Source organism: Artibeus jamaicensis, unplaced genomic scaffold, assembly GCF_021234435.1.
Source record: "Artibeus jamaicensis isolate MK-2021 breed Jamaican fruit bat unplaced genomic scaffold, CSHL_Jam_final scaffold_847, whole genome shotgun sequence".
Lineage (NCBI taxonomy): Eukaryota > Metazoa > Chordata > Mammalia > Chiroptera > Phyllostomidae > Artibeus > Artibeus jamaicensis.
Genome location: NW_026522057.1, coordinates 20934016 through 20957716, shown reverse-complemented (window position 1 = coordinate 20957716; position 23701 = coordinate 20934016). Strand labels below are relative to the sequence as shown.

Here is a 23701-nt window from a genome sequence, read left to right as displayed (position 1 = left end):
GTTCCTCTGCCCTTGATTTAAGCAAACAAACAAAACAAAAACACCACTCATTTTTGAAGCCACCCGATGGCAAGGAAACCAAGTGACCCTGGGTGGAAACAAGGGGCTTCTCGGAGGGCTCCTGCCCACTGTTGCCTTGAAGCCACTCTTTCCTGCTAAAGAGACGCCTGCTCTCAGCCTGGCTCCCTGGGGCAGGACCCCAGCCTTCCCTGCCCCTGCCCAGGGGGACCAGCTCCGGCCCCAGACCCTCCGATGGCGGCATGGCGGCGGCTCCAGGCCCCATGAATAGCGGTTTTGTCTGGGCTTCCATTTAGGATTTGTGGCTGTAGTCATGATGGGTTCTTTTTCCCTTTAAAGTGGGGTGTCTACGGGCTCTCTCCCCCTCTCCGTCCCATTCCCCTTCTCATTGAGAATGACTCTCGGAGGAAAAAAAAAAACACAAACCAACCCATGCCGGCCTTCTGCTATTTTTCTTCTCTCTCTGAAAATGAGAACATCAGCTATTGAGGCGGATTGATGAACTCTTCCCAAAAGTTTATTAAGGGAGGTTAGACAAAGGCCCCAGGCCCGCGGGCAACTGAGCAGTCAGTATATATACTGGGCCCTTTTGTCGCCCCAGGGCCGACGCATGAATACCTCTCAATGGCCCTCTTTAGAGTGACAAGATCAGCCCAGACAACGGCTTGTTAAAAGGACTGCCTGCGTTTTCTCTTTCCCCAGCCCGAAGCTCCGCCCCCCACCTCGCCTGCATTAATGTACATCTGCAGCGGGAGGAATAATCGGCTGGAATTCTGTCTGTTTTGTGTGGGTTTTTCTTTTTTGCTAAATACACCCTTCCTCCTCCTCCTCCACCTCCTCCCTCTCCCTGCCCCCACCTGCCTCCTCCCTCCTTCTGCCTGCCCCCTCCCCCACGGCCCTCCAGCCATATGTTGCTGAGCACAGCCTGCTTGTGCTTTTGAAGGGACCCCAGGGTGGGTGTTGCCGGAGGAGAGAAGGGGTTCCGCCTCTGTGTCCTCCCCTCTGTCCTCGTCATAATCACCACTTTACTGAACACTTACTGTGTCCTGGGGGCGCTGTGGGAACTTGTGTGTGTCACGGCTCATGGGGGCTTTTGCATCAAGGTGGGTGTTATTCCCCACCAAGATGTAGATGGCAAAGCTAGTCGAGAGAGGAAGTGTCTTTCTTGGGGGAGTTTCCAGCAGGGCCGTAAGTGCAGTCCTGGCTGACTCGAGTTCCACCCCATTTTCCAACCACTGCACTCAGGACGGGGGTGCGGGAGAAAAGCTCATCTGATGCCCAGTTATGGGGCTGGTTTCTGAATCGGTGGCTACGACTCGGCCGGCCCAGAGGGAGTCAGCGTGTTCAGGGGGCCTGAACCCCAGGACATGGGACTGGGAAAGGGTGTGGGAGAGCTGGCTGGGGCGCTGGGACGTGAAGTGGCCGTGGGGGATTGCTTTCTTGAGGATCACTGCTGAGGGAGAAGGTGCTGGGGCTCAGATGAGCCACAGTCGGAGAAAACCTGCAATCCCTCTAAATGGGATGGGGGGTGTGTGCATATGAGCGTGCACACGTATGAGTGCACGGATGTATGTATGTGCATGTGTGTGATGTGTACATGTGTACACACATTCGTGTGCGCTGTGTGGGCGTCTGTGTGTGCACTGCGGACTCACCGTCCTGCTGAGGTTAGCCCTGTGCTTCCTTGTCCGTTGTCCGACCAGAACTTCCTCGGAGGGTGAGGACTAGTCCACCGCGTGTTACTCGGTGCCAGCACAACGCTGTTTGTAGAGCAGGTGCTCACTACATCTTCCTAAATCCAGAACTTTCCCCAGACGTGTGAGCAGTGTAGGGGAGAGGGGCAACCAGGCCTCTGCTGAGGATAGAGGCTAGCCCCCTCCCTCCCCTCCCCTTCCCTCCCCCGTATCTGACACCTGTCTTCATTGCGTACTGAAGGGCGCTGAAAGGGCAGTGTCCCTCATGATCATGGGCTAAGGAATCAGACCTGTATCACTGACCTTCACCTGCTGAGCAGCTTCCCTAGTAGGCAAGCCGGAGGGGTGTCGGTGCTCATTCTCCCTGGTGGTTCTTCCCTGGGGAAAGTGATGGTGAGGAAGGGGAGGAGCAGGTAGGAGGAAACCACTCTTGCGCCTCTACATCCTGCCTTCCCTCCTGGGGGGCGGGGAGGGCGTGACTGGCTGGGAGTCTCCTGGTTTCAGCACCGAGAGTCTCATGTCCCAGAAAACCCTCAGTCTTGGGCGGGCAGGGATGACCAGTCACACTGTGGCGCAGGGACAAGTCTTTGGCTTGCCCCTCCAAGTGCATTGCCATCCAGTGGGATCAGGGGCTGGGTGGGAGGGAGGGAAACTGTGGGGCGCCCTGTGCATGTGCGGTGTTCGCTGGGGAGGACTCGTGAACGTTGCGCTCCATGCTGGGTGGCCGAATGGGGCATCCTCCCGTGGGTACCTGGGCCCCCTTCTCCTTGATGAAGCCCCCATGGTGGGGGACCCATGTTCATTTTTCACAGCAGGAGCTCAGTGCTTCACTTTAGACCAACCCAAGTTTCAGTACCGCCCTGGCCACTTGCCGCTGGTTGGTTTTGGGGGTGCCATCACCCCAGTTGTGAAACAGGAGATGCCACTGAAATTCAGGTTTGCTCAGAACAAAGCGGGCCTGCAACCAGTGTTGTTCTTCCCTAAACTTCTGCTCCGTTTGTCCCCAGACTCTAAACGTTTTTCTGGCTTCGGGACAGAGTTAGAGGGAAAAAAACAAACAAACCAGGAAACACAGACACCAAATCTATCCAGAGAGACTGAGCAGAGGTGTGGGGTGGGGGTCCCCCTCCTCCCCTCAAGATAAGAGTCCCTATTTCATGGATGATTCGAGGCAAACTTCCCCCAAGGAAGGGCTGTGACCCCTGACCCCGGTAACCTGTACTTACCACGTTCAAAAGCTCCCACTCACCCCAGAGAGGTGACCCGAACTGGGACCAAGGCAACAGGGCAGGCAGGGCTATAAACAAGCGGGCTCTGTGGGCTCAGGAATCCTGAGCGGAAAAACAGAAGGGGCTCGGAGGTGGGGCCCGTCCTGGACTGTGAGCGCACGGCCAAGGGGGGCCGGGTAGGGGAAGTGGGGTGGGGGCCAGGATGCTCAGAAGGTGGAAAGAGGGAAGAAGAAGTGGGTGGCCAACCCCCAAATAAAGCATGTCCTCTCTCTGACCCTCAGTTTCGTCACCTGTAAGATGAATCTAAGCATACCGTCGTCACAGAATTGTCCGTAAGGACGCCGCCAGCCCCTGTAGGTGAGAGCACCTCAGGCGTGAGCCTCGTACGTAGTAGGGGCTCAATGGTGCTCGGTGCTCGAGGGAAAACGGAGAGACAAATGTGCTAGACCAGGGTGGGTGGGCACAGGATGGGAGGGTGATCGCAGGCGTAAGCACTTAACCCTCTGAGGTCAGCGGATCAGTTCGTCTTTGTCGATCACGGAGTAAATGCCTGGTGCTGGGTGAAGCGGAGAACAGCACAGGAGCGCCCCCGCCCTCGGGGCCCCCGTATGTGGTGGGGAGACAGGCCAGCAAACGTGGCTTTTCCACTTCCTCTGTAACCTCAGGCAAAAAGGAGGCTCTCTGAGCCTCAGTCTTCTCATCTGTCAAGTAGGCTGAAGGACACTCACCTCACACAGTTGGAAAAAGCCAAGTGCCTGGTGCTGTGCCTGCGCACAGTAGGTCCTCAGAGGGAGGGTTCTGGTGCCAAAGGCAGGCCTGGTGCCCACGCTGGCTGCTGGCTGCACACAGGTCCCAGGGCCCGGGCTCCCAGCCCAGCCTGGCCTTTGAAGCTCAGTACAGCTCCTTATTACCGCAATTAATTACCGGGATAATGACGCTCGGCCCTGCCCTCTGACTGCGCCTTGGAGTGTCAGGGGGTGGGCGGAGGGCACAGGGAAGGGGAGGTTAACGGCTGCCTGTTTGTTTATGGGCACAGGAAGCTTTATTGGTTTTACACTGGGGCCTGCTGTGGAATCAAAGAACATTTGCGGGGAGGGGTGGACGCAGGCTGCCTGCAGCTGGGACGGCGGCTGTATTTATTTTTCGGTCCCTGGTCAAGCACAGCCTGGTCTCCATCTGCCCCAATATCCTCAGAGGCCTGCTCTGGGGCAGGACAACAGGATGGCAGTTCATGGGGATCCAGTCGGTGCTCAGCCGCCAGGGCAGCAGCGTCTCTCTTCCATGAGCTCCTGGTGGGCTGGGAAGACCCCGAGTTGGGGGAGAGAGAGTTCGATTTCCCAAAGCTTCAAGGGAGCACCTCTGAAGCCTGTGACCAGGGATCTGGCCAAGCCACTTGTCCCGTCTGGGCCTCTGTGCCCTTGCCTTCAAAACGGGCCTGAAGACGATGAGCCCGCCCCAGCCACCTTGAGAGGTGTGCTCAGTGACCTTGGGTGAGGGGACCACATTAGGTGACCTTTATGAAGTCCTGCAGTTGGCTCCTTTGCTCCTCCTTTAGGTGATTCACTCAGTCACTTATTCTTTTGCTCAATGAGAGAGGCTGCAGCTTCAGGTCATACTTCTGCTAAAAAGCAGACAAAACAAACCAACCTGGCTTCTAGCATCCAAAAACATCGTATTCGGCGTTGGTGGTATAGTGGTGAGCATAGGTCCCTTCCAAAAACATCGTATTCGTTCTTTATGATACAAGAATGATATGCTTTTTGTGTGGAGGGTGGGGAGAAGTTAAACACTGGGAGAGTATAGAAAATAAAAAGCTTGCTGCCCCCTCCTCTTCACAGTCTAGAGCTAAATATCGTGGGCAGCTTGGGACTCTGATCTGGATGTTTCTCTGCAGGGTAACAGGCACCTCCACACCTATGTGCGTTGGAGAAAGTGGGCCCGGGTGCCAGGTATTGTTCTAGACTTAAAGGGTTCGTGCGTCAAGGACGTCATCGGGGGGGGGGGGCGCTGGAGTGGGAGGCCACCGCCTCCTTGCCGCCTCCTCAGCATTGGGCTTTGTCACTGTGGACCTGACTGGTGAGAACTCATAAGCCTCACCCTGTGCCTGTCACTGTCACCTATTGACCCAAGGAGCCATTGCTGTCCCCATTGGACGGATGCTAAGACTGAGGACCAGAGAAGCAGAAGGTTACTTCAGGCCTCCTTCTGGAACGTAGCAGGGTTGGAATTTGAATCTGGAATATCCCGGGCTGCGCAGAGGAGTTGGCCCCATCCCGAAATAGAGCTGTTCGGTTTGGAGGATGGACTCCAGATAGGAGGGCAGCCGGGCTCCACGGTGACAGGCAAGCAGGGTTGACACCCTCCCGACAGGCCGGGAGGGGTTACGTGACTTTAACCTGGCCTGGAAGTTCGGGCCAGCTGCCACCAGCCCATCTGAGAGGACTCCCGCATGCCTTTCCCCTCCTCGTGAGAGCGAATGGGGAAGAGACAGAGGCTGCGTAAACCCGCCCCTCCTCCCCTGGCGTGGGAACGTGGGATCCGCAGCCTCAGTGCCCTTTCCCAGTCAAGGATCCTGAAACTCACACCAGATCATCGCACTGAGATTGGGATCTGGGGGCTGAAAAAAAGCTGCTCCTACATCAGAGCCTCTTCACATGTCAGGTCTGGGAGCATCTCGTCCAAAGCACCTCTCACTTTCACAGATGGAGGGGCAGAGGTCCCAGAAAGGTTAAGTGACTTGCCCAAGGTCACACAGCTAATTGGCGACAGGGCTGGGACAGATTCCATCCTGCTGGAAAGATGATCTTCCTCTGAGGCAGCGGTAACCTCTCCCCTGGCCCCCGCACAGCCCGCAGCCACATCTGGGCTCTCCCTTCCCCACGACGGAGGAAAGCCTTCCAGCCCCGGAGGAGGCCAGGAGGAGGCATAACAAATGGGGAGCTGGTGACCTGGAAGAGGGGAGACAAAGCCTGCGCGGTGGGGGAGGGTGGAGGCAAGCTGCTCCCGGAGACCACGGTGGGGCGGCCATGCTGGAAGCCCATTTGCGAAGCTGTTGAAGCCCCCACCTTTGGCCAGCACGTTAGAGTTTACAAAGCTCTTCCAAGGCTGTGAGCCTCACACCTCTGTGAAGTAGCCTTGTCCCCCTGTGTTACACCGGGGGGGGGGGGGGCGGAATTGAGGCCAAAAGGGTGACCTCCATTGCTCAGGGTCACACAGTGAGCGATGGGGTGTCAGACGTGGGCGGGGAAGCACTGGGGGACCATTTAGTACTCTCTTCTCAGTTCATAGACGAGGAAGCGGGGGCCAGGAGCTCCCTATTCTGGGAACTGCTCCCCTAGACACATGCTGTCCCCTTAGACATGTGACAGGTGAGCCCCGGATCCTTAGGGGGAATAGGACAATACGTTTCCTTTGCCAGGGAACATGCCAGCCCTTTGACAAGGCCCAGCTGAGATGCCACTCTTTGGTTCCAGCGACTTAAAAACATGGCAGTGTAGGGTGGTGGCCACGCTTCCAGGCTCTAAAGTACATAATCCTGACTCTGCTGTGTGTCCTTAGGGAAAACACCTGATGTCTCTGGGCCTCTCAGTGCAGCATAGAGTTCCATCAGAGACAGAGGTCGTGCGGGGTGGAGGTCGTAGGCATGCACCCAGCTTAGCCGGACCTGGTCACGGTGCTCGGTAAACGTGGGTGGCTGGTTCTGTTTACTGTCACCAGGGAGGACTGAGGGGGGTTGTAACTGGCTCTGCTCTCAACCCCAGTGGCCTGGTCAGCACACTTGTGTGTGGCATGTGGCCTGCCTAGAAGGAACGAGATGTCTTGTGCCTAAAGCCGGACACATGGGTGTGGGCAGGCGCAGCGGCAGGTCAGCTGCAGAAGCAGTGGCGTGGTTATTCACACCTCCTTTCCCCGGAGACTGTGCAGTTCAGTCAGACAGGTTCCATTCTTGTATTTTTATTTATTATTGTACTATTGACCTACTTCTGCCCTGCCCCCTATGATTTGGAGGGAAAACTAGCTCTGCAGCCCAGGGTGGAAGGCCAGCTCCAAAGCTCGGGTCTGTGTTCCACAAATCAGAGGTCAAGGTGCTATCTAGGGGAGACCCTGAGTGCCCTGTGGCCTGTGGGGACCGCATGGGCTCTCCAGAGAAGCTGTTGCAGGGTGCGGGGGTGTACTCTCTGCCTCAAGCCCCAGAGAGGCTGATGGCACAGGTGAACGCACCTGCGAGTTCCACATTCTGTCTACTAGCTGCCCAGGATACCCTCCATCTGAGTAGACGCATGCCAGCCCATGGCCATGGGGAGGCTCTGGGGTGGGGGGATGGGTGGGGGGGCCGGAGGAGACTGTGGGAGGCACCGGCTGATCCTGGAGCCCAGACAGCTTCCCCTTCGGTCCCTGGCAGGGTCCTCGAGGTTCATCCCTTCACCCAGGTGGTGCGTGGCAGCGTTCCACCTGAAGACAGGCTTTGAACGTCAATTATTTGAAACCAGGGGAGCCAAGGCCTCATGGGCCTCTCAGAGCAAACAAGCTTTTGGCAAGTTCAGAGAAAAGCAAACTGGATTGAATTTCCCCTCCGACTCACCTGGGGAGAAATTCAGACTGCTTGGTGGCGGGGGCACCGGGGAGCTTGGCTCCCGTGGTAGGCTTAGGGGGCAGGAGTCACCAAGAAACCCCCTGAGACCTCCTCCTGCTTCTCCATGGCAGCTGGTTCCACTGTGGCCTTAGGACCGCACAGACCAAGGTTGGGCAGTCCTTCCTTCGGTCTGACCTCGTTTCCTCGAGATGCAGATCAGAGGATGGCAGGGCCTCAACCACTTGCCCCAGCTCAGCGGCTAAATGAGGGGCCGGGTTTGAGTCCTGAGCCTACCGCAGCCAGCTGTGTGGGGGGCGGGGGGGACAAGCTGCCTTACCCCTGTGTGCCCGTTCCCATCTGTAAAATGGGACAGAATAGTAGTACCTGCTTGGAGGCTCTTGGTTGAATGTACAATCCTACAGAAAGGGCAGGGGTGGGAGGAGCTTGCTCCGTGGTGGGTTCCACCTGTATCCTTCAGAGTCTCGGGAGAAGAAGGACGGATGCTTCCATCTGCACTCACCCCCGACTTTGCAGCAGCCTCCTAAAGGGAGCCCTGTCCCCAGGAAGCCAGACCCCCACTAGCTGTGGCGCACACGGAGGGCAAAGTCCAGCAGATGGACTCTGGGGGATGCGTTTGGAGGACCGAGATCAGATTTAAGGCAGTGCGTACCCCCATTAGTCTCTGCAAGTCACGAGGTCCGAGGTGGAGGATGAGGGGGCAGATTAGCCAGGGTGGGGAGCTCTTTGCTCTGAGTGTGCAGTATAGGCAGGGGGTGGTGTGAATGACCTCCTAGCCCAGTCCTAGGAGCTCCTGCCCACCTGTGAGCTTCAGCTGGGACCCCCATCCCTGAGCCAGCCCAACCAGCACCTGGAGATGCGCAGAGGGTCCCATCTTTGTTCTTTTCTTCCCCAAGCCAAGACTGATGGGACACGTGCCCCCTCCCCTGCTCCCAGTTCTCTCCCTTCCTCTGAAATTTGTATGACTCCTCCCCACATACCCATCTCTTAACCAGGCTGTCTCACAAGCTGAATAGGAGATGTGAAAAACTAGGGAGCTCTCAGGCAGTGGTTCTCAACCCTGGCTGCTCATGAGATTCCCAATAAGGAGCTTTTAAAAATCGCAGCTGCACCCCAGGCCATTACATCAGAAAAGGGGGGCAGTCTTTGTTAGGGCTCTCCCGCTGATTCAGGTGAACCGGCCGAGGTTTTGAACCCCTGGCCCAGAGTCAGAGCTGTGGATAATCCAGCCACATGGATGCCTCAGCTGTGCCCTCCCAGCTTCAGAGTTCTCGCCTGCAAAAACCAGGAACCATCAGAACCACAAGTCAGACAAGAAGGGAAACCTGGTACCTAGTAGGTGCTCATTAAAAGCTTGTTAAAGTAATAATGGCTCCCATTCATGGAGTGCCTGCTCCTTGCCAGGTATTTTGCATGCATTTACATAAGCTTTTTTGGGGGCAGGGATGATTCCTGAACTGGCGCATGCCTTTGTCCTGGTTGGGGCAAGCAGGTGTGTTCAGAGGCCCTGGAGGAGAACCCTAGCTGGTTCTTGTTTAGACACATCTTAGGTAACCTTTGGCAAACAGTGACTCAGCTGTAGCCAAGTCTCTCCCCAGGCCGCCTGGCTTCCTCAGGTTTCTTCCTGCAACAAGTTAGGGCCCACGAGGATGTGGCAAGCGCCTGTGTCGGTTTTCCTTGGGGGCCCTCGGGAGGGACGGGGGTGGGGGGGTGGGGACAGGGGTCTCTCCTTTGCCTCCCTTTCCTTTCCTCAGACACTGGCTTTGCCTGAGCACTCACCTGCCTCCTAGATCCTGAGGCTCAGAGAGGCTGAGTGACCAGTCACCCAGGATTCAAACCCCCCAGTTTTTGGTCTCTAAAGCTGTATCTTGCTCGTAGCCTGTAGTTCTACGTTGGGGACAAAGGCATGATGCTTCTGGACACCCAGCTGGGCCAGACACTACTCAGTTCCTCGTACTTGGCCTCAGTCTCCTTCCTCCTACCCACCCCCCTCCCAGGTCTGGAACCCCCTGAGCCTGGGGGTGGCGGCCAATGACATTGCTTCCAGGCTTGCAGGGGAGGCCAGGGGGATGCAATCAGGGCTTGTGCAGACCTGCAGAGCCTGTGTCCTGAGTCAGTGGCCTTGGGACTGAGATAGAATGGTGGTCACACTGGAGACACCTGAGGGGACCCCTGCCTGCAGAGGCCTGCTGTCAACCCCGCCTCCAATTGCTGGCACACCCTGGGAGTGTCTGCAGGTCCCGTGTGACGTGTGACGTGTGCCGTGTGATGTCCAGCTAGTGACAGACCTCTCCGGGCGCCGTTCGCCCATCCGTAAGACAATGAGTTGGGACTAAATGATCCTTAGGTTGCTCCCAGCTTGAATGGACTGACTCTCTTGACCAGAAGGAGGTGACGGACATTAGAGACCAAGTCCGCCTGGGGAAGCTGCCCTAAACGGAGGCTGGTGCCTGCTCCAGACCGGAGATCGACCCCACCCCTGCCCAGGTTAAATGAGGTGATAAGTGTCTGGCCCTTGGTGCCTGGCTGGGGTCCCAGAGATTGTAAAGTAGGTGTGGCCGAGTCTCCCACTTCCAAACCCGGTAATGGGGGCAGAGGTAGTGGAGCTGGAAGTGGAGAAAGGGTGGGGACTGGGTAGGGTGGCTTGACCTTGTGCCAAAGATACTCTGTCCCACACACCCTGAGTGCCCAGGCCCAGGGACCTGCTGCTCCCCTCCCCCCACCTTGTAGCCCATGGCTGTGGCCCTCGCCCAGGCCTTGGTCTTCAGCAAGCCCCCGCTCCACCCTCTTGCTTCCGCTTGGGCCAGAGCTCTTGGGCCCTAATTTATGAGACCTGACTTGGAGCCCGGACATGCAGTCCCCTCGGGCATCCATCTGTCTGTCCATTCGTCTGTCCATCACATGACATCTTTGGCCTAGCTCCAGGGCCTGGAGAGAGGGTGCCAGCCGGCTGGTGGGGGCTGCAAGCTCTTTAGATGACAGCCCAGGCCTGTGTGACACCATGCACCTGGCTCCTTGTCCCATCAGGCACCACTTAAGAGGATGTACCCTTAAAATGTGGAGGGCTGGAGATGCCTTCAGAAATGGAAATGGGAGGCATTTGTTTATAATTTACTGCCTGACACGTAACGGGAACCCGATGGGACCAATAAAGGCTCCGCACTCACCCAACTCCTGCCTCAAAAGTGCTGGAGCCGGTCCAGTTCTCTGCAGGCAAATGCATCTCAAAGTGGGGGAACCGCTCTGCACCCCCACCTCCTGCCACCCTCCCTCCCGCCCACTCACCAAACTTGTGCAAGACTCCCCACCGATCCCCAGATCAGTCCCGGCTGCCAGCCTTTCCAAGCTGTGGGGCAGGAAGGCAGGGTGGGGGGCCTGCTTTCGAGGGAGAAAAGGGCCAAGGAGGCAATTGGAGAATGACTAGAATATTCCGGGCACAAGACAGGCCAAGAGAGGGGGCCAGTGATGGAGGAGAAATCCGGTTTTCAATTTTCCTCAAGAGAAAAATGAGCGCATGAGAGACAGCATAATTTTCCAGTGTGCAGGCCATAAGTGAAACCTCCTTGAGACATTGTGAGTTATTAAAGAGGAGGAAAGAAAAGAAATTGTAAAATCAGTTTGCCTTTAGCAGAACTGTACAATGCACTCTTATTTCCAGGGGAATCTAATTAGAGGGCAGGCGGCCAAGCCTGCGAGGGCATGCAAGCTGGGGGTGGGGGCTGGAAGGCCCCGTGGGCTGCATGGGAGGAAGGCTGGGAGGGTCAAGTTGGGCTTTGGGGTGGTGGTGGTGGGGCTTTTCCCTCCCAGCATCTCGGAAGCCTCAGCTGGCTTGGATTCGAATCCTGAATCTTGGCTCTGCCTGAGGTCTTTGAGTTGGTGGCTTAACTCAAAGACATGGTGGCTGAGCATCCATTTCTTCATTTAAAAAACGGGAAGAGGAACCTTCGTAGTTGGTATAGTTGTCAGGATGAGATGAAGGGATACTCGGGCAGAGCTTGACACGCACTGGGTGCTCGGTGACTGTTGATTCCTGCTCTTTCTTAGCCGCTGCGGTCACCAGCCTCCACGCCTCCAATGCCCGCACTGTCCACTTCTCCAGGCGCCCTGGTCATCTCCTTTGCTTTCAAAGCCTCCACTCACCATCTCCCATCTCTTGCCCCATCTGCCCTCTGAATCCGCCCACCAGGTCCCCTGGCCTCCTAGGGTCACATGCCTAGTTCGGCCTCTGAGGTCACCAGCCCATCTACGCTCCTCCCTGCAACCTCTTGCAGGACATTTAAGATTCATTTATGAAGAGACCAATTATTTTGCTCAGAAATACATAACAGAGAGTGAAAGTCACCAGAATAGTAAGCGCACAAGCACACACGTGCACACCCAGCAGGACCACGGCTGACAGTAACGTGTGTCCTTCCACACCTATCTCTCAAAAACACGGGACCCAGCGCCTCCCCACAATACCCGTCCATCTCATGAATGCTGCATCCCCTCCCACCAAACACAGCCCAGGCTGCAGAGCATGGGTGTTTTCTGTGGCCCCTGTCAGGGCTCTTGGGACCCAGCACAGCAGGGTGCTGGGGGGAGAGGAAGGAAGGAGTCAAAGGGATGCAGAAAAAGCAGCAGTGAATGGTGATTTCCAAGGCCTCCCCCTGCCTGGACTTAGAGAAAGGGAGATGGGATTGCAAATGGATCTGTATATGGTTTCAGGTTCCTGATGGATCTGGGTTCAAGTCCTGGCACAGCCCTATAGAGCTGTGTGACCTTGGGTAAGTCATTGCCCCTCTCTGAGTCTGGTTTAACATCAGGAAGACCAGCCCGTGGGGCCTGAGCTTTGTGCGTGCCAATCGTGCCTGCCAAGCACGGCACTGGCACCAGGTAAGCGCATCACCAGTGCTTGGCATCCCTGTTTCATGTCCTGAGAGGACCGCTTGTTCTTCAGAGCTGGGAGGCCACCCCCAAATATGTAGAAACGCGATTTTGTCCTCTGAGAACCAGCGTGTTTTCAGACTCCACGCCCTCCCTGCTAGCAGAATGCGACTAACCTCTGGCTGGCCTCGTTTTGGGAAAATAACATTATTTATTCTATCAAGATTCAGTAAACTGGACTCAGAACAATAATTGCCCTAGGGTGTGAGTAACAGATTTTATTTTTATTGATCAAAAAAAATTTTTTTATCAAAAACACATCAAACTAGAAAAGGCGTAAGCAGCAGGATCAAATTGAATTTTAACTCCTTTAAAAACCGGCTCCCTCCAGCCACCCCTTCGCAAAGATGTCTTTGCAGTGAGCTATGCTCTCAATCCAGGGGGCCGGGGACTCCGCAGTCAATGGAGGCTGCGGAGGCCGTAGTGCGGCCTCCCGCTCACACGCTGAAATCGCATTTGGCCCGCCTCGGCACGGACCAGACATCTGGATGCAGCCCGGGAGTTCAGTGGAGTACCTCTGTGTGGATTCACAGAGCGCCGATCCTCCAGACCTCTTGGAACGGTTCAGCTGGCTGGCTGGGGCTTTCGGCGTGGGGCCAGACGTCTGGCGTTGCATAAATAGGTCTTTAATGAGGTGATTGTGCAGGATGATCCTAGCACTCGCCAGTAACCACATCGGTCCGGAGAGCAGACCGTCTCTCTGAACAGGCGTCTGTGGCAGCACCACAGTGGTTGCATAGGCCTGGGCGGATAGGAGGGCAGTGCATTTGTTCTGAGATGTGCGTTCATTCATTTGTTCGTTCATTCCACAAATGCCTGTTGAGCTCTTCCCATGGGCCAGGTCTTCTTCTGGGCCTTGGGAACAAAGTAATGAATGAAAATCCTTGTCCTCCTGGAGAGGAAATATTGCCCCTCCAAATTATTCAAGCCGGGAGGCTGGGAGATGGGTCACAGAGGGGCAGGTGTCTGGCGTGGTCGCTGCCTTGAGCCTTTTGAAGGTCACTCTGCTGCTACTGTGAGAGCCCTCGCCCCTTGCTAATACAGGGACATGTCCGGTTGCTGAATTTGAAGGGATGGATGGGGGGGGAGGGAAAAGGACTCAAGTAGGAGTCAGGTGGAGAGAAGGGGTGACAGTAGGTGGGTTCAGAGGCTGGGGCCCATCAGGGGGCAGGTTGGGCCTTGGGCAGGGCTCCAGGCATCCTGGGCCATGGCCCGTCAAGACTCTGATGACCCGGTCACCGTGTAGGGTGCAGGAGCAGGGCCCACGGAGAAGGGCACTCCCTTCAGGCCCCTGGTGTCCATTCTGATCATCAGTATGAGGTTGCACGGTTTCCTCTCTCCGCAGAGCAGCATTTTATTTTCTAGCTGTTGCTGTTTTTCTCAGAGTTCTCAAACCGTGGCCCCCACGAGCAGTGAGCAGCTTCTCCTGGGAACTTGTGGGAGATCCACTTCTTAGGCTGCACAATCTGAATCAGCAGCTCCTACAGAGGCCCAGTGATCTGTGTCCCTCAGGGGAGGTGCGCGCCCTGGAGATGCTGGAGAGGCCACTGGATTTACCTAAAGTGCATGTGTTGGCTCTGGCGCCGACCCACCTGGCTTTGAAGGAGGGGGTTGGCCTCTCTGCCTCTGAGCAGGTCTCCGAGCCTTTCGAACGTTCCCCAAAGAGCCCTGGGAAGGAGCTGCATGTGCTCCCTTGGGGTGGTTGTGAGGGTGCCGTGAGTGGACACGGCGCCCGTGGAAGTCCCAGCGCACGGTAGACCTGCAACAAGCTGTCTGTCACCGCTTCTTCCTTCTGTCACTGCATTATGTGGTGGAAGCGGACGAAAGTGTTCAACAGGGCAAGTGCTGAGCCGCTTTGGAAAGTCAGCCTCACCGACTCCCAGAGCGAGAGAATCACAGAACCTTAGAGTCACAGAACCGGAAGATCTTAGACCCAAAGGACTATCAAGTCCCGCCCCTTTTTTTACAAGTGAGGAAACAGACTGACAGAGGCTGAGCACCTGGGCCAGGCGACAACCGCCGTATCAGAGCCGTCCCTCTTGTGCCCACACTCCCTTCCGACTACGCAGCTGCCCCCTTCTGTCTGTCCTGCCCTCGGAATTATTTCACACAGAGATGACAGCGAGGGAGCCCCAAATGAGCCCCTCGCTGCTTTCTGCGAATATCGTTTGAAGTTGGGCGTCATATGCCCTTCGTTCTCTGCTCTGTCAGCCACAGCCGGTTCAGTACTCACATGTCTTCAAAACCGTGTGTTGCGTGGATGGATTAATGTCTTGAAGGTGTGGTCCTAAGTTTGAGTCTTTCTTTGGCTTCTTTTCCTCTTGGCAGTTTCTCTGGGGGACAGGAGCCTGGACAGGGGGAGAGGGCAGCCGATCCAGGGGGACCCCTGCCCTTGATGGGTGCGCGTGATGGCCTTCCCACTGACCTACCGGCGTCCAGCTCCGGGACCTGACTCTGGCCAGTGTCTGCTTCAGGACCAAGTTTTCCAGGGCCGTGCGTCCGCCTGACATAATACGTAACAGTAATTAAGAAATAAGCCGCCTTGCCCAGCTCCGCAGCGATCATTTGGCTAAGTAACTACCATGGTCCAGTGCCTCAAAAATCACCATTAGAGTACGCTTCTTATGGCCATAAAATTTCTCGTTTTCTGCCTTTCATCAGCCTCCCCCTGCAATCTTCGCCTTGCTTTATTTATACATTCGTCCTCAAACAATGGCAATAAACTCTTTCCCAGAGTGTTGCAAATCAGAAATTTGTCCACATTTTTCCACCACCTTCCACTGTGGACCTGCTCTGCCTGGGAACGGCCCAGCCAGGCCAGCTGGAGAGGCTGGGCTGCGGTAGATTGATGGGGGCACCACAGGGTGGGGTTGCTGGGGAGAGAGGGTGGGGAGGGGGCAGCGGGGGAATGCACCATGAAAGGCCTCTGGCTGCCCAGCGACCAGCCCGAGACACAGGGGCTGTGACTGGCGGAGGGGGCGTGCAGGGGGAGTGAGTTTGAAGCCTTCCTACCCTCTCTTCCCCTAAGAGAAGAGGAAGGCCCTGGGGGCTCCTGGGAAGCAGTTGTGGGCCCGGGCAGAATATAGGGGTGATAAACTCCACCTTTCCTGTCCCCACAGGAGTCAGATGATGTCAGGGGGTCCTGTAGCCCGCACGGCACCTCCAGCTTAGAATCCCAGTCCCCTCTGGAGCGCCTCACTACCCATGTCAATCAGTCATTCTTCCATCGAGCCTTTGCCGAGCACCCCGCGGTTTGCCGGGAACAGTGCTGGGCTCTGCAGCGTGCAGTAGTGAACGAGTCTGCTACCACCCAAGCGCCTTCTCAGGGTTCTTCTTGGAGATCCAGGAGGACCTCTTGTTTTTAGGGATGAGGAAAATGGAGTCCGGAGAGGGGTTTAGACTTGCCAGAGGTCACACAGCAAGTTGAAGGCAAAGTCAGAGACAAACCTCAGGGTTCTAATGGGGAGCTGCCTAGTCTTTGCAGCCAGTCTCCAAGCCCCCTGGGACAAAGTAATAATCGTGTCAGTTTTTAAAGGCCGTTTTCTCTTCTTTTTATCGATTCTAAAGAGAGAGGGAGGGATGAAGACAGAGAGAAACATCCCTGTGAGAGAGAAACATCGATCAGTTGCGTCTTGCACCCACCCGACTGGGGACTGAGCCTGCAACCCAGGCATGTGCCCTGCCTGGGAACCGAACTGGTGACTTTCTGCTTTGTGGGATGACACCCAACCAACTGAATCACACTGATCAATGGCAACGATCCTGTCATTTGGCTGGGGTGCTGGGTACCCGTAGCTGGTTTGTGGGCGGGGGGCAGGTACTTCAGCAATGACCATTTGCCCGCTAACCTGGAATGACTGGAGGCAGCAGTAGGTGGAGAAGTAACCCAGCTGATGGCATTGGTGATGATGTGCAGGGGGGAAGACTGTTCCGTGTGCTTCCAGGTAAAGCTTTTTGTTTCTAAGGCGTGGCCTCCTTTAAAGCCACGCCTCCCTGTGGCAGGACAGCCGGGCTTGCTTTTCCAATGCTCCTGCTTGATTTTTGTGTCTGCACTCTAGGGTCAGCCCGCAGCTCTGCCCACCTTTAAGGGAGCAGTGCTCTTTAAAAGGGGCGGGATCTGAGGTACCTGCTCGCTTCTATGGGAGTGGAATTCACTTGCTGTAGTTGTTACAGGTGAGGGTCTGTGGGGAACCCTGCAGGTGCTTAGTAAACATTGGGCATGTGCCCCTCCGTGCACCCTGACCCGCAGCACGATGTGAGGTTTCAGAGTTTTTTTAAAGAAGGGTGGGAATTAGGTAGGTGGAAGTGACCCCCAAGGGAAAGGAGTCAGTACAGTTCTGAGACTATGACTTTGGGGAAGCTTAAGTCAGCTCTTACGTCTGTGATGACAAGGGCCACCGTTCCTTTGTTTAACTGGTGGCCACAGTTCCTGCTGGAGACTGTTATTAAGAACCTTCTAGAATGGTAGCCTCAGAGCTCTTCCCAGTTACCCTGCCCTGGGGTAACACCCGGCTATAATAGAAGAAATGTAGTCTCCATCTTCAAGAAACCGCCAGTCTTTCCCACTGTGATGGCACCACCTCGATGCCAGGGTGTCCCCAGTTCGATGGGGGGAACCAGGTCCCCACACTCCAGAAGTTCAAATGAACCTTTACAAACTGGACAATAAGGTGCATTTGGGAAACAGGACATCCGCACAGAAAGTTAATGGTCAGTCTGCAGCAGGAGTCAATGGCAGGGGCTCAAAGTTTGGCACCAGTGGCAAGTGCCACAGGGATTCAAGGAGCACTCTCCAGGTGTAACTCCATCCTGGAAAGTGTCCTGGGCTCGGTGGACCCAGAGTCCAGATTTGAAGAGCAGGGGACATGAGACAGTAGGAAAGCACATGAGAGCATCATCCAAGGCCACCGCAGGGGACAGGCCTGGAAGTGACCTGCAGGGACAGGCACATTCGGGCCACTTGCCGGGGTCTCGCTGTCACTCTGACGTTGAGTTAGTTAACCCCACTGAACCTCAGTTTCCTCATCTGTAAATTGCAGCTGATAATAACGCTCACTGGTAATGAATGATACTTGCCTCTTAGGTGATAGTGGAAAACCATGACTCACTACATGAAAGGCACGCGTAAGCTCCAAACTCACGAGTAGCTATTTTTGTTTCCTCCCCTGAGACCTTCACACCCAGTCCTGCGGGAAGAGACTTTGTGTGATCACAGAGCCCAGGCTTTGGGGTACGTGAGCCCCAGGTGTAAGCGCCTCCTCAGGGCTGAGCCCGGAGGCAGGGGGCTCGATGGATGGATGCAGGCGGGCAGGGGCCAGGGGTCCCGAGGCCACTTTCCATCCCGCTTCCTTTGAGAACTTTCCAACTGGCTGCAGCCCCCTGCCTCTCAGGGCTCCTCACAGAGGAGGGGAGAGTGGGGGTGGGAAGGGGAGGGTCCGAGCAGGCTTGACTTCTCAGGCATATGGTCCTTTCACAGTGGCTTTGTGGGGCGCTGACGGGTGGCCGAGCTGCCTTTTCTTGCCAGGCCGGCAGCTTCATCTGGCCACGGGGCCCCAGCTGCTGCTCTTTCCCCTTCGCTGACTTCGAGGCCTCTCCCCAGGCCTCCCCAGGCCCAGATCCCCGAGGTCTGTCTCCCTCTTTGGGCCCTTGGCACCTGCCAGCATTTACACGTAGGACGTACCTGAGACTCCGGCCCCCTCTGCTCTCTGTGAACACCACCTACCGCACACCTGGAACGGCTTCCCTGGCCATGGGATTGGATGCGGGGCCTGTGGGCGTGTGGCTGGGTTGTGCAGAGTCCCCGCCATGGTGGAGAAGGGATGACAAAGGGTTTCATTTGTTCATGCATGCATGCATTTGTTCCTTCCCTTTGCTCTTTGTGCCAGACAGATGAGCTTGCCTCTAGGAGATACAAAGGTAATTCAGTTCACATTGTACGCAGGCACCGGTAATGACAACAGCAATAGTAACAGTGATGGTACTAATAGCTAACGTACTGTGTATTGAGAACTGTGTAGTGACTCACCAGGTACCTGGCACTGTCCTGAGTCCTTGTCTTGCAGTGAATCACTTACTTTTCATGCATGAGGACGCTATGCGGTGAGCACTGTTATTTCCCTCACTTCACAGATGAGGACACTGCAGCCCAGAGGGTGACGTAACCAAGTGGGTGTGGCGAGTAGGCTGTGATAACTGCATCAGAGACATCACTTTGCATTTCTCGAGGGTCCGATCCACACAGCCCATCCCGACGCCCCAAGAACTAGGTGGATGCCAGTTCTCAGGCCCAGGGGATGGATGAGAAATGGAGACTCCAGGAAGACAAGTGACGTGCTCTGGGCCACACGGCAGGTCAGGGCCTGGGCCTGAGTGCCAGCCAGCTCCCCAGGTACCAGGCTGCTGTCCAAAGGAGAGGAGAGAGTGCATCGGGGAGTCAGCCCGGTGCCCGGCACCTGCAGCTCTCGGAGCGCAGCCTCCAGACCTAGTTTTCTGCTTTTCCCTGTCTCCCTCTGACCCCCATCACCATCCGCATTTTAGAAGTACAGAGAATGAGGCTTGGGAGTTAAGAGCGCATCTGGCATCTGTCACTCTTGCGGGGCAGATCCAGAATTCACACCAACCCCAGCCCATCTGACTCTCCACCACTCCTCTCCCAGCCCCCTCCCCGCTCCCCACGTGGCTGCCTGTGGCTGCCTTGGACCCTGACGGCAAAGCCCCTCTCAGGAGCTGACTTGGAGAGCTCTGCCATCCGCCAACAGCCCACTGACACACTGAAGGAAAACTGGGGTTGTTTTCAAGATTGTCACAGAGGCACAGGAAGAACGTGACAGGGGACAGTGAGCTGGGTTTCTCTTCTCTCAGGCTTGTTCCCGCCTCTGAAGCACCTGTTTGAAATGCTCGCCTTCTCCCCTCCCCAATCTGCAGCTGCTGCCCCCTTTCCAGGCCCCTCATTTGCTGCTTGTGGCACCAGAAGGTTAAGAGGACTGAGTTGGAGGGGTCCTCACAGCAGCTTCGTTGTCAGCCTCTTGCCTTACGAGCAGGTGAACCCTAGTTTTGAACTCTGCACCCAGCAAGCCTTCCGTGAGTCCCTTTGCCTCAGAAGGTTCCAGCCCTCCACAGACCCTCACCCCTCCCCCACCTGGGACTTGTGCTTGGTTCTCAGTTCAGTGCAGAAAAAGCCCTGGACCCACCGTCAGAAGGCAAGGCTCTGATTTCTCTCTTTCAACTGCACAGCGCCGTTTCAAGCAGTGCTACTTTCTGCTTCCTGGATTTGCCCCTCCCTGGTAGGAATGTAGCAAGAGTGCCTCTCTGGTGCCTGAGAGCCGTATTATCCTGTTAGCACAGATGCCACGGTCAGGTTCAGAGTCAAATGAAGGTGGGGGTGGGGGTGGCTGAATCGGGATGTGTGAGATGGGGACTTCCTGGAGAGGAAAACGTTTTGTCAAATTTAGGTTGTAAGCGAAGTGAGCGTTCCATCCTGGCTTTCTAGAAGGACATCCCCCCTTCTCTCCTCTCCTTGAGTTGGGAGAGGGACACTGGGACAGTGACTCCTCTTGGAGACTGAGGGGCAGCACAGGACTGGAAGTTAGACAGGACCAATTCGGAGTCCCACCTTGCCTGTGCCTCTGGTCCCCGGCCTCTGGTCCCAGTGATGCGAGCACCTCAGGCCCCAAGAGAGGATGATGCAGTCAGGGAAGGCTTCCTGGAGGGGGTGATCTGCAGCTGAGTCAGAAAGGATGAGCATTAACAGAAGAGCCAAGAAATCAAGAGGAGTCCAAAACTCAGAAGGGCAGCAGTGGAAGAGTTAGGAAAGACCAAGAGCAGAGATGTGTCAACAGAGACCGAGGTGAGACCACCCCACCCCAGCACCCCTAGGTACGGAATTACTAAGTACAGATGCGATAGCTGGAGGGTGAAGAAGGCTGCTGGGGGAGCATGGGTTCACATGCTCTGGGTCCTGGTGGGGAGCTCTACTGACGCCCTGGAGCACGGGAAAGATGGGCTTCATTCGCCCAGAGCAGACGAAGCCCGAAATGTCGCTGGAGGCAACAGTGACAGAAAACTGTCCTACGCCGGGCACGTCCTGAGAAGGCAGGGCTCTTTGGAAAAGACAATAATGCTGGGAAAATAGAAGGCAGTGGAAAAGGGGAAGACCAAACGTGAGACAGATTGCCAAAGAGGAAGTCATAGGCAGGGGTCTGTAGGAGCTGAGCCGGGCCATTGAGGGCAGGACATTGTGGATGTCACTCATTCATTCGTGCGGCCACCAGGAGTTGGGCTGCTGCAAACGACACATAACACGTGCGTGTTTCCTGAGCATTCTCTTGTTTATGGCACTGGTCCGTGTGTTTTAATAGACTCATTCATCTACTCATTCATTCAGTCAGTCAACAAATGTTGGAGTGCCCACCTTGCGCCCAGCACTGGAGATGCAGCAGCGAACAAAAAAGACAGACATATCTGTCCTCGGGAGCTTGTGCGGTAGTGACAGCCAGGACAGTGGGGCACAGGGAGTTGGGGACAAACAATGACGCAGAACATTTAGTGTGTGTGATTGTGAGACATGCTGTGGAAAAATGCAAAGCAAGGAAGGTGGGCAGGGAAGTCCTGATATTATCCATACCTTATGCACGTGGAATCCATAGCACCCAGGTAAACCGAGTCCGGAGCCTGTGCTTTTTAATGACCCACTCGGCTTGGCCTGGCCAGCTGAGAAGGGCGGGCCACAGGGGGTGGGGAGGGTGCCTGGGTGGAGGGGAGGACATGGCCTATGCAACCCCTGCATTAGCAGGGGTTGCCGGAGTGCAGGGAGAGAGAGAGAGGACGGACTCTCGGGTGGTAGAGGGGAGGCTAACAGGGACCCTGAATCTCCCGGCTCTGGTTCTGGGCTGGTTGCCTGTATGGAGTGAAGGGAGAGGAAAGGGGCGTTAGGGACGAGTGCCAGGCCTGGGTGGCGGTGCTGGGATGGGCGCCCAGGAGAAGTTCGAGCAGAGGAGGTGAGCAGGAGGAGGTCGCTTCCAGGGAGGATTGAGCTGGGGTCCGAACCCCACTGTCCACCTGATCCCGGCCGCCCAGCCCTTGCGTGTGGCCGGCTCCCACAGACATTGCCCAGGTGCACGCACCACACGCTGGTTACAGCTGAGCAGTCCCGGCAGCGGGGCTGGGAGGGCGCCCGCCATGGTCCTGGCTCTCTGGCCCCCAGCTGAGCCGTAAATGACTTTTCCATTTTCTGAGACCTGCGCCCAGGCCTGTTTGGTATTCAGGGACACCCGGCCCACACTCGCCAGCTCCCGGCTCTGCCCGAATTACTTGATTAAAACGCATATCAACTATTATGTGATTCGTTTCTCTGCTGCGGCTCCTGGCCGGCCTACGTTAAACTGTAATAAAGGCTGGACAGGGAGGCAGCAGGGACGGGAGCACAGGACCCGGGGTGGGAGGGTGTCTGTTTGGGGGCGAGGGGTTCTGAGAGAAGGGCCCCGTATCTCAAGGCCATTGCTGGCTTCCCCTGATCTAGAATTTCTGACAAGGATTTGGAGATGGGTCAACTCCCTCCTGCAGCTCCAGAAATCATGACCATCTTCTCCTTTGGCAAAGGGTGACTAGGGCAGGTTTGAGGGGTGGGGATGGAGAACAAGCCCCCTTGGTTTTCATGATCAGAGATGGAATTCTCCATCCCCCGGGAATTCATTGAAGCGAAGCTGACTGTCGCTGGGCTGGGCGTCCAGAGTCCTGGGTTTTCTTCCCAGGCTCACTCCGCCAGGATTCCACCGGACATCTGTAAAATGGGGCTTGTTCCTGCCTGCGTGGCCCTCCAGGGTAACTAGGAGAAACAGTGTTAACACAGTGAAAGGGCTTGCAAACTGCAGAGTGCGTGCACAGGTTCAAGGTGAGGATTATTACAATGTGTCAGCGTTCAAAGGGAAGTTTGTAACCATCCGGCTGAGCCCTACTTACCTAAGAAGCCCTAACAGAGCCCCTGCCAGGTGCTGGGCAGTCTTAGGTGCACCCAAGGGCTGCCTGCAGCAGTGGGGCCTAGAGACCCACACACAGGCAAGTTCACTGTCTCCCAATGAGCTTTGAGAGCCCAGAGTGTGGGCACTGCAGCCTGGCTGGCCCCGAGCTGGGTTCTGCTGGCTGAGCAGGAGTGCTCCTGGTGAGCCGGGGGGGGGGGGGGGGGGGGGGGGGGGGCATCCCCCACATCCCCCACCCCACAAACTCTGGAAGGTGTGCAATAGCGTGGCTAAGTCATTTAGGGAAGCTGAGAGCTGGACAGGGAACCACGTGGAGTCGCAGGGTGAGTCGGACACACAGTCAGGGCCCATGGGTGGGGCAGACTGGGGTACCTCGGCTTCCTGAGCCAGTGGCTGATGGGCTTTAAAGTGGGGGCGGGGCAGAGGCAGGGGGAGTGGCTGGAGAGCTGCCCCCAGCCTCACGCTGTGCAGTCAGCCACCTGGCGGGGGCTGGACTCTGCCCCAGACAGGCCTCATTCCTGCCCACCCTTTAGCCTTGACAAACCTTAAGGTTTGACAAACGGAAGGATTTCTGTCACCCCTCCAGTCCCTCATTCTGGGGTTCCCTCAAGTCACCTGTTTTACACCTGCTCCGGCTCGGATTCCTCTGGAAGCCGAGTTTCCTTCATCCGCCCGGGAAGTTCGCAGAACAGGAGGCGAAGCCTCCCTCTTCGGTCAGATCGGGAGCTTCCTAAGACGGAGGCTGTTTTCCCCCATAAGATTGGGAGGGCCCCACGGTGGGACTTGTCTTCCTTGCTCTGTATCGGATCCCCCCGCCATCCCTAAGCAGAGAGAAGATCCAGGAAGCCAGAGAGAGGCCCCCTCACCATCTCCCCTGGGGCTCTCTCCACACCAGCAAGAGCTCTGTCCCACCTCCCCGGCATCTTCCCATCTCACAGCTGCTTGAGAGCAGGAGGGCAGGAATGCAGCTGGCCGGGACGCTGGCCCCCCACACCCAGCCTCTGTTTAATGAATGCGCTCCCATGTCCACTCTCCCCACGTGTGCCTCCCTGCGCCAGCTGCCCAGGCTTTCGCTGCACGGAGCACTCAGCCCCAGCCGTCAGGGTTTCTCTGCAGCCAAGTCCACCTAATCCTGCTGATGAATCTAACTCTGAGACCAGCGGGCTCCGGGAGGGGTGGGAGAGCGGCGTTGGGGAAACCGAAGCCAGGGCGGTGCGGTGGCAGCGGGGTTCTTTGTGAGCAAGCTCCCCTCACTCATGCCGCTTTGGT

General features: G+C 56.4%; 1 protein-coding gene across 3 annotated transcripts in view; it reads left to right on the top strand.

Annotated features, from left to right (window-relative positions):
* Positions 1-23701, top strand: part of PAX7 (paired box 7) — a 91552-nt gene that overhangs the window by 24280 nt on the left and 43571 nt on the right. The gene's annotated exons all lie outside the window — the stretch shown is intronic.